Source organism: Pocillopora verrucosa, chromosome 1 (genome assembly GCF_036669915.1).
Source record: "Pocillopora verrucosa isolate sample1 chromosome 1, ASM3666991v2, whole genome shotgun sequence".
Classification (NCBI taxonomy): domain Eukaryota; kingdom Metazoa; phylum Cnidaria; class Anthozoa; order Scleractinia; family Pocilloporidae; genus Pocillopora; species Pocillopora verrucosa.
Genome location: NC_089312.1, coordinates 12445524 through 12454332, shown reverse-complemented (window position 1 = coordinate 12454332; position 8809 = coordinate 12445524). Strand labels below are relative to the sequence as shown.

Genomic DNA, 8809 nt, shown 5'->3' with positions numbered 1-8809 from the left:
TAACAAAGAAATAGTAAAAGTACACAAATCAGTAATCAGATGGGACATCAACCAAACTGATTGGTCAGAACGGCAAAACTGACCAATCAGTTTATACGAACCGGACTTGGAACATTTGAGTGACAAAAACCACTCACTTGACTCTGGTGAGGACTTTGCTCAGGTTATCGAAACGTCATGCACTACTTCCCATAACAGTCCTTCCCACGACTTTAGTCACCCGGTCGATCAAACAACACTTTTACATGTTACCCCCGGGTTGAAATCATTTACTGTAAAAGAGTGGCAGTTACTAACGTAACAATCAGACACCAAGGAAAACCAAAAGCGCACAAGAGATACTAACGTTACAACAGGACAAGAAAAGCTAAAAGTGGCGAGTAACTAACCTAGCAATTGCATCAGAAGGAAAGCTTAAAGTGCACAAGATGCCAACGTAACAATCAAACAACAAGAAAAAATAAGTGTGCGAGATACTGACGTAAAAATCGCACAACGGGGATAATTAAATGTATGGAGATGCAAACGTAATAATCGGACAACGAGGAACACTAAAAGTGCCTCAGATACTAACATAACAATCGAACAAAACGGAAAAAAAGTGCCCTAAATGCTAAGATAACAATCAACATCAGGGAAAACTAATAGACTGCAAGATACTAAAATTCCAATCAGACATTAGAGAAAACTAAAAGAGCAAAAGAAAAAACATAGAAATCGAAAAACAAGGAAAAGTAAGAGTGCAGTAGTGGGGATAACAAGGTAATTTAGTATTTTAGTATTTGAGCGAATGGAAAAGTTGTGCAGCACACAATTGTGTGTTCCACGATTCCTCCATTCGCTCTGACGAAGGGCTAACGCTCGAAACGTCAGCTTTGAAACTCTTTACCGTAGCAAATTCACGTTATCAACTCAGTTGATAATACTAAATTACCCTGTTATACTCTCCCACCGACGTTTCTTTAGAAACTTACCCCCTTAAATACAGTAGTAGAGATATGCCAGTTCTGGGACAAATCAACTTGGTGGGAGAGTCAACTTCATTTCACCTTAATTCTATCGGCGACTTTCATTTTAGAAAACATCTATATTTTTTCTGTAGAAATTTCATATTCTCTTGAGTTTCACTTCTTTCGTAATAGTTTATACCCATTAGTACGAGTAGTTATTTTGTCTTTTGATCTGTGCCTCTTGTCATCGTTTGCTGAGAGGGCTATCTCGTCCACAATTTAAATGAAAAGTTCATCATTTGGCGAGCTTACACAGTTCATCCTCCTGTGTGGAATTTGTTAAAATAGTTCTCTTGTAGTCTTCAAAACCGATATTCTTAATGATTACATTCTTTGTGATTCCTTTGCATTTCTTCTTTTCATATTTATCAGTCTTATAGCTGTACAACTTTGCTCTCAAACCAACGAACTCCGAAATTTGCTTTCCTCCAGATTCAACTTTCATCATCCCGATGACTTTCTTGTTCTTTGCTGGATAAATTGGGTAGTCTTTTGGATAATTTGATGCATCAAACTTTAAATCTAGATCTTCAGAGATATCAGTACAAAAGTCTTCGGTCAGTGATCTCATACATCAGTGAGTCAGAGTTTGTAAACAATAGTCTCACTCCCTCACCATACTTCATCTTCGTGTAATTATAATGAAAATCATACATCAAAGTCTTGCTCAAGTCGAGGACAGTCATATGTAGGTAGACTGGCTTGTCGAAATACAGGTAATTCTTCTGCATGTGATCTGTTATCAGATTCTCATCGGAGATTGTGATGTGTTTGCAGTTGACTTTTGAAGAAAGTTTAACTTCCGTTTTACTGTCGCCGGCCTATCTTATATCATTCACCCTGTTTCTTGTATTCTCCATGGTCTTCTCTAAGACGGAATGTTTCATCAGCTTGAAGAAGTATTTTTCAAATTCTGATTTGGCTGTAGTCCTAAGTTTGGTGTTCAAGTCGATGTACGTTTTCAGCCACGCATACTGTTAAAACTTGATCCTTTGCTGAATCGTTTTCAAATTCATTGTAGTGAAGCACATAATTCTCTATATAATTCTAGTTCGGGATGAGCTTTTCAACCTTATTAACAATCAGTCTCTCAGGAGCTAGTGGATAGTCATTATGAAGGTCGTGAATATGATCTGGATATTCAAGATCGACCTCAAGAATGCATTCAATGTCTGAATCAGGATTTGCAAAGCCCTACACTTCTCAAGTTCCGAAGCATCCAGATATGGGATGAAAGTGCTTCCTCCCCCACCCCTTCAGGGTTGAAGTCTCTCATACACTTATTGTCTCTTTGAAATCATTCAAAATTCCTCCTCTGATTCAATTCTCAATAATCAAAAGCATGTCTGAGTCTACTAGATGATCGAAAGTGATACCCTTCTTCTTAAAGGCTGCGTTCCAAGCCAAACCAGGTGCTGTGAAATAACATGCACTATCAAGCCAGTAGTTTCTCATGCAAACCTTTCTGAAGTTCTGAAAAACGTCTGCGAGTATCAGAACATCCGCCTTGAGATACAGATCGTGATAGCCTGCCATCGTTTGCATCCAAACTTCTTCCAAACCTCTTGAGTGTGTTCGTAGTCTCCATATTTGATGTGCTCATTACAAAGCCTTGAAAAGTATGCTTCCTTTGACGGCAGCTTCGTGTCTTTCATTTTTACAAGTGAATCAAAGTAGTCATATTGGGATGATCCCTCGTCGTTTGGAAGATTTTAAGAAAAATCAGCCAGAGATAACAGCATGCATGTAAGGCTATTATGTAAGGCTATTGATGAATATCAAGTTAAAATTTACTTCTACTTTCTTTTCTTTTCTTTTTCTTACCCTTTGACATCTTTTGCGATGACAATAAATGAATCACTGATGATCTTTTTTCGTGAATGATATGTATGTTTCTTCAGTGCTAGCGATGTAGAAGATACCTTCATCATTTCCATCTGAAGACCTCCTGATGAACAAGTGAGCATCATAACCTGAGAGGTTGTGGAAGATGACAGAAATCTTTTTCGGCTTGTTAAATTTCAAATAACTGTGAAGCATTCGAAATCTACATGGCACACGGATGGAACTGGCATCTTGCAGTTTGATGTTGTTAATTCCACTTTTCCATCCTCTTCAGGCATAAAGATGGTAACTGGATCATGTTCTTTTCAGATTTCGATGTTTTTGGATCTTGCTAAAAGGGTACTAAATGAACTCAGACATCTCCTACAGAAGTACACTTGTTTTTCGTGTTTTGAAACTGGAGATGAAAGAAGCCTGCTCATATCCTTGATGAGATAACAATGCTTCTTCTCATTATCATAACCAAGAACATTGACGAAGATTCATGGGTTTTTGCTTTCGAAAATATCAACATCTCTCAACTTCATTATAAATTCTATACCTTTGAAATCTAACTGATCTACCTTATCTTTCAAGTCCGAAATTCTCTCAGGGTGTGACATAACTGGATTGACGTGTCTGAAAATGCACCATCGAAAGCATTCCTCATCTTCGTTTTTTATTATATCCACAAGATGAATGTCGAGTGAAGTAACTCTTTGAAACCTCCAGTTACTCCCATTCTCGTTAAAGTTTCGAATTAGTTCCTAAATTCCAGTTTCGAATATGTTTTGCGTTTTCTGGTTAATAGCTGTATTTAAAATTTGAAAAATCGACTTTAGCATTTAGCGGGTTCTCCTTGACCATTTCTTCGCGCATTGAAAGTACGATTTGGCGGTCAAAAAGTGTCCCCATCTAGGGCGCGGCCAAAACGATCATGTTACATAACTGTGACGTAGAAAACTGTGAACACATATCGGCAACTATGGTGGAGAAAGGAGACATCAAAAGGAGAGTACGAACTATTGCTTGGTTGAAGCAGCAAATGATGTTAGGTACAAGAGTAATACAGATACACCGGGTATTTCGAATTCTATATACTACTTTCCAAAGGATGTAGCTCTATGGCCAAAATGGACGCGTTTCGATCGACCTCATAGAGAAGATTTTTACTCATTAAAGTTGTCGGCCTTTTGCTCCGTCCCGGCTTCGAAGACTTCGGGCACATACCACTAGTCAAATTAGGGGAAGATGGCCTATAAATTCAGCTAAAAAGGAAAGCCGATTTAAGGCCCCTTTCTCACAACGGACACAATTGTTCAACATTCTGTTCGGCTGACATTGTGTAAGCGAAGAATGGTGAGCTTCGTATTTTTTTTAGTATCACGCGCTTGGTGATGTACTCATACTCCTTGTCTTTCCACATGACTACATTTGCGCTTTTCTTATCATTTGAAAATCTTACCAATCGTAGTTTCCATCGTATCTGATAACAGAAATACATCATCTGTATTGAAGGTCAAGCTCTTCCTTGAGCTGGCTGATGCCCTATTTCCTGAACAGTGCGAAACCTCTGGCGGATACTAGTATAAACACTATTTCGATGGGGCCTCTGAGTCCGATTCGTTTTGCTTCTGCAATTCAAGAAAAGTAAAAATTTGAAAACAATTCATATTTCATCGCGACAACTTTTATCACTTTAGTCTCGAACGACAAAGGCTTCATCATCGTCTTGAAATTTTGTATTTAGCTCCATTGACAGCGACAGAGATTTCACCATCTTTAATCATCTTGGCAAGTTTGCTAGCACTGTGCTGGAAAACTTGCCAGGACTAGTGCACTCGGGAGAACAGTTTCAGCTGACATATTATTTCATAAAATTAATTATATTAAAACCTCATCGGGAGGCCATTAAAAATCGATGATCTCACCAGTCTCATCAGCCACGAAAATTCTCATGTCTGGGATACAATTTCTCTTGTTCTTTTTCATAGCACTGGACATGGTTACTGCCTCCGAAGGTTTTCCTCCGGCGTCAACACTAAAACGATTGAGGGCTCTCCATTGAAGAGATTGTCATCTTTGTCCAAGAGATCACAGTAAATTAATTGGTTGTTGAATGAAACCAATACACTGATGAAATCACTGGCCTGTTGGAAACGATGATTGATATCGAGAGGTGAAGATGGGTCTAGGTCGAGATGACTTTTATTTCGAGGATTCAAATTCTTTATAACTCCTTTTGGTCCTTCTTTATCCAATATATTTTCAAGGGCTTTTGCAAGACTCTCAAAATTGTAGTTTTCAGCGCGAATCTTCTCGTGCCCCCAAAGATTTCAATTTGTTCATCTCTCCTCAAATATCATAGTTATAGAATGAGCAACTCAATAACCTGATGTCTTAAAAACTCCCGGGAGGTTCCTTAAATCAGAAGGATTCTCCTTGAGATGGGAGGAATACAGAAATCAGCTTTCCCAAGCGATCCGACGTTTAGTCAGATAAATAACAATTATGATAACCATCATTCAAAAGAATTGTGCAGAGTTTGGAATTGATCCAAGCACTAATTTCCGTCTCACGGAATCGACCTCGGAATTGGAAATATCGTGGAAAAAAAGCTGTTTAACTTTTGAAGGTGAAAGAAGCCAACGGAACTATTAATAAATGACAACAGAAGATCGGTAAATTTGGCCAATCCAATAGCTGTCGAGAGTGATGCCAGTGCGTGTAATCATCACGAGAGGGATTTCAATGTTGAGAGCTATTATTTTGGACTCTTCAATTGTCGTTCTGTGTGCAACAAGGCTATTATTTTGAAGGATTATATTATTGAAAGGAATTTTGATATACTTGTGATCACTGAGATCTGGCCTCCTGGAGATATTGATCGAATTACAATAGGCAATTTGATTCCAAATGGTTATTGTTTTTGTCATGCTCCTAGAGAAAGTAGGAGTGGAAGTGTTGGCGTTAAGTTAAAGCGGACGCTGATGGTTGTTTCTACTGAATATTTTACAAATTACAGATACAGAGAAAAAATAAATTAGTTAAAACCCACAAAATGTTTCTCATAACATTAATAAATAACTGAATGAAATAATTAATTAAAAATTAGCGGACATGAAAGCTAGGTACAGTTCCTCGTCAAATAAATCAAAATAAAATTTCCGAAATAAGAATGTTTTAAGGGCAGATTTAAAAGATGAAAGAGATGTTGTATTTTTAACAGAATCCGGTAGACTGTTATTTAATATGGGTGTGGAGAAAGAAAAGGCACGTTCACCGTATGTCACAGAGTTCACAGTAGGGACAGTGAAAAGTAGTTTAGAGGATGAGCATAGGCTTCGTAGCGGGTGGTATTGTTGTAGGAGGGACGAAAAGTAGGCTGGACAAAGTCCATGAATAATCTTGAAAGTGATGAGCAGAACTTTGAATATATTCCGAGACTCAGCAGGTAGCCAGTGTTGTTCTCGAAGGGCAGGTTTGATATGCTCGTATCGTTTAGTTCCAGTGATGAGACGTGCTGCAGTGTTTTTAATTGTTTGAAGTTTATCCGGGTCCTGTTTTGGGAGACCATAAAGGAAACTATTATAGTAGTCCAGACGTGGTATTACTAGCGCATTAACTAACAGTTTGAGATTTTTCCTTCGTGATGTATTTGCGAATGCTACCTATGGACCTGATGGTGTTAGTTGCTTTCTTACACGTCTCGTTTATGTGACATGTCAGTGATAGATTAACACTAAGACCACAAACACTAAGATCACAAACTCTCTCGGGGTATCTGCTACGACTAACCCCTTTCCTGGGATGTGACAGATGGTGAAAGAATACTTCATCAGTTTCATCCTAAATCTCTGTATTCTGGGGAATAGTTCATCCAAACTCTTGGAGGCAAATAGTGGAACCAATGGCTTATGGTCTGTTTCAACGAGGATTTATTTTCTAAGGATGTAATCGTTTAACTTTTCAAACGCTCAGGTAGTAGCGAGTGCCTCTTTTTCGATATGTGCGTACCGCTGTTCCGTACTAGCCATGGATCTTGATGCAAACGCTATTGATTTCTTGATTCCATTCTCTTCTTGTAGTAAGACTGCGCCGAATCCGTAAGATGAAGCATCGGTAGACAGTATTGTCTTTTTGGTAGGGTCGTAATATGCGACAACTGAGGTTGAAGTTGGTTCCTGTTTCGACTTCTCATAGGCACTCTGCTGTGTGAGTACCCATGGAAATTCATTCTTCGAGCAAAGAAGATCTCTTACTGGTTTTGTCTTCTCTGCCAGATGAGGAATAAATTTTCCCAGTTGGTCTACCATACCGTGGAGTCTGCGCACGTCACTCACATTTTGGGAAGGATCCATGTTGCGATAGAATCTGTCTTCTCCAGATCGGACATAATTCCATCTTAGTCAAGAACATACCCAGAAAACTTTACTTCTCTTCTTGAAAACGCGCATTTTTCAGCATTGAGAGTTGCTCCAGCACTCTCAAGTTTCTTAAGTACATCTTTGAGTCTTCTGTCATGCTCAGCTTGCGTTTTACCATGTATAAACACATCGTCAATAGAAGATATTTGTCCCTCTATGCCTTCTAGTATTTGGTTCATCTTCTTCTGGTAGTGTTCCTGGGTGGAATTGTGATGTTGAGTCACCGAATGCAGTTCACCAAGCTAATCTTCTTTTCCTTCCTCATGATAGACTCCTGAGGGGAAGGAAGGTCTATAAGTATACGTTGACAGTTGTCGATATCGCAGTAGATTCAAAGCGGATGGACCGCTGACTTCGAAATATTCTTCTCAAGTTTCAAAGGCTTTTCAGACAATTTATAGGCGAGGCCCTCTTAAAAGACCGAAGGTTCTTCAGTTTGATCCTGGACATAAATTCATGGGTGATGTCACTAAAGAGATGGAAAAGCATGGCCTTAGAATAAGAAGAGGAAATGTCAACGTTCGCAGAGAACAAGCAATAGTTGAGAGATTCAATCGAACATTGGGTGAACGCCTCTATAATTACCAATACATTAAGGAGATGAACTTCGCATCTTGAAAGTCTTGTCGACGGTTCTGAAATTCTTAGTTTTACAAATTTTCAATTTCTTCTCTTTTGAGTTTGTGAATAATATGAAGTACAACTTCTTTGCTAAGACTTGAGTGAGACTTGAGTGAGACGGTCCATTTTGACTGTAAATATATGAAATTCATATATGTAAACTGCGGTTGAAGAAACGAATATGTAAGGGATCCTCGCAGTTATTAACACTGCTTATAATATGTAGTAGTGAAAATAAGGCGTAAAAAAATTCAGGCCTGTACGGGATTTGAACCCATGACTTCTGCAATACCGGTGCACCGATATTGCCATGAATTGTCTAAAGGATTAATTCATTTTATGAATTATCTGGTACATTTCAATAACAGCGATTGGCTAGAAAGGAATTTCGCCTTTTTCAAGATTAATCAGCTTCAACACACGCGTAGATAACAATCAAACAAAAGACTAAGAAAGGTAACTATTACAGTTTACGCACTATTTACAGTTACGAACAAATATCGGAAGTCAAACTCTTACCGTGCGATTTTGTCTTATCTGTTGCTCGGAGGTGAATAGTACTTGTTATTCACTTCCGAATTAACCAGTCAGCGCGTGCACGAAATACCATTCACCCATGGTGAATACAATAATTTTCAATAGTGTTAGCAAGGGGTTTTAACGTCGCACTGAAAGCAATAGCGGTGTATCGATTACGGGAAGAGGTCATCTGTTTTTTCCCTATCGCGAGTCAAAATATAGCGTGTATGCGTTCTAGTACTGTAAAAATGTCGTGAACGGTTCTATTACTGATTAACGTTTTAGCGGACAAAAAGCTCTCTGAACATTATCAAACATTCTGTGTGCCTTAAACTGTGTCAAGTATAATAACTGGACTTTTTGCGATGGCTTCATATGTAGATATTTCAAATACTTGGAAGTTTTAAT

General features: G+C 38.5%; 1 pseudogene; it reads right to left on the bottom strand.

The window, feature by feature from the left end:
* Positions 1–1124: 1124 nt before the first annotated feature.
* Positions 1125–1696, bottom strand: LOC136282265 (uncharacterized; annotated as a pseudogene).
* Positions 1697–8809: the final 7113 nt, after the last annotated feature.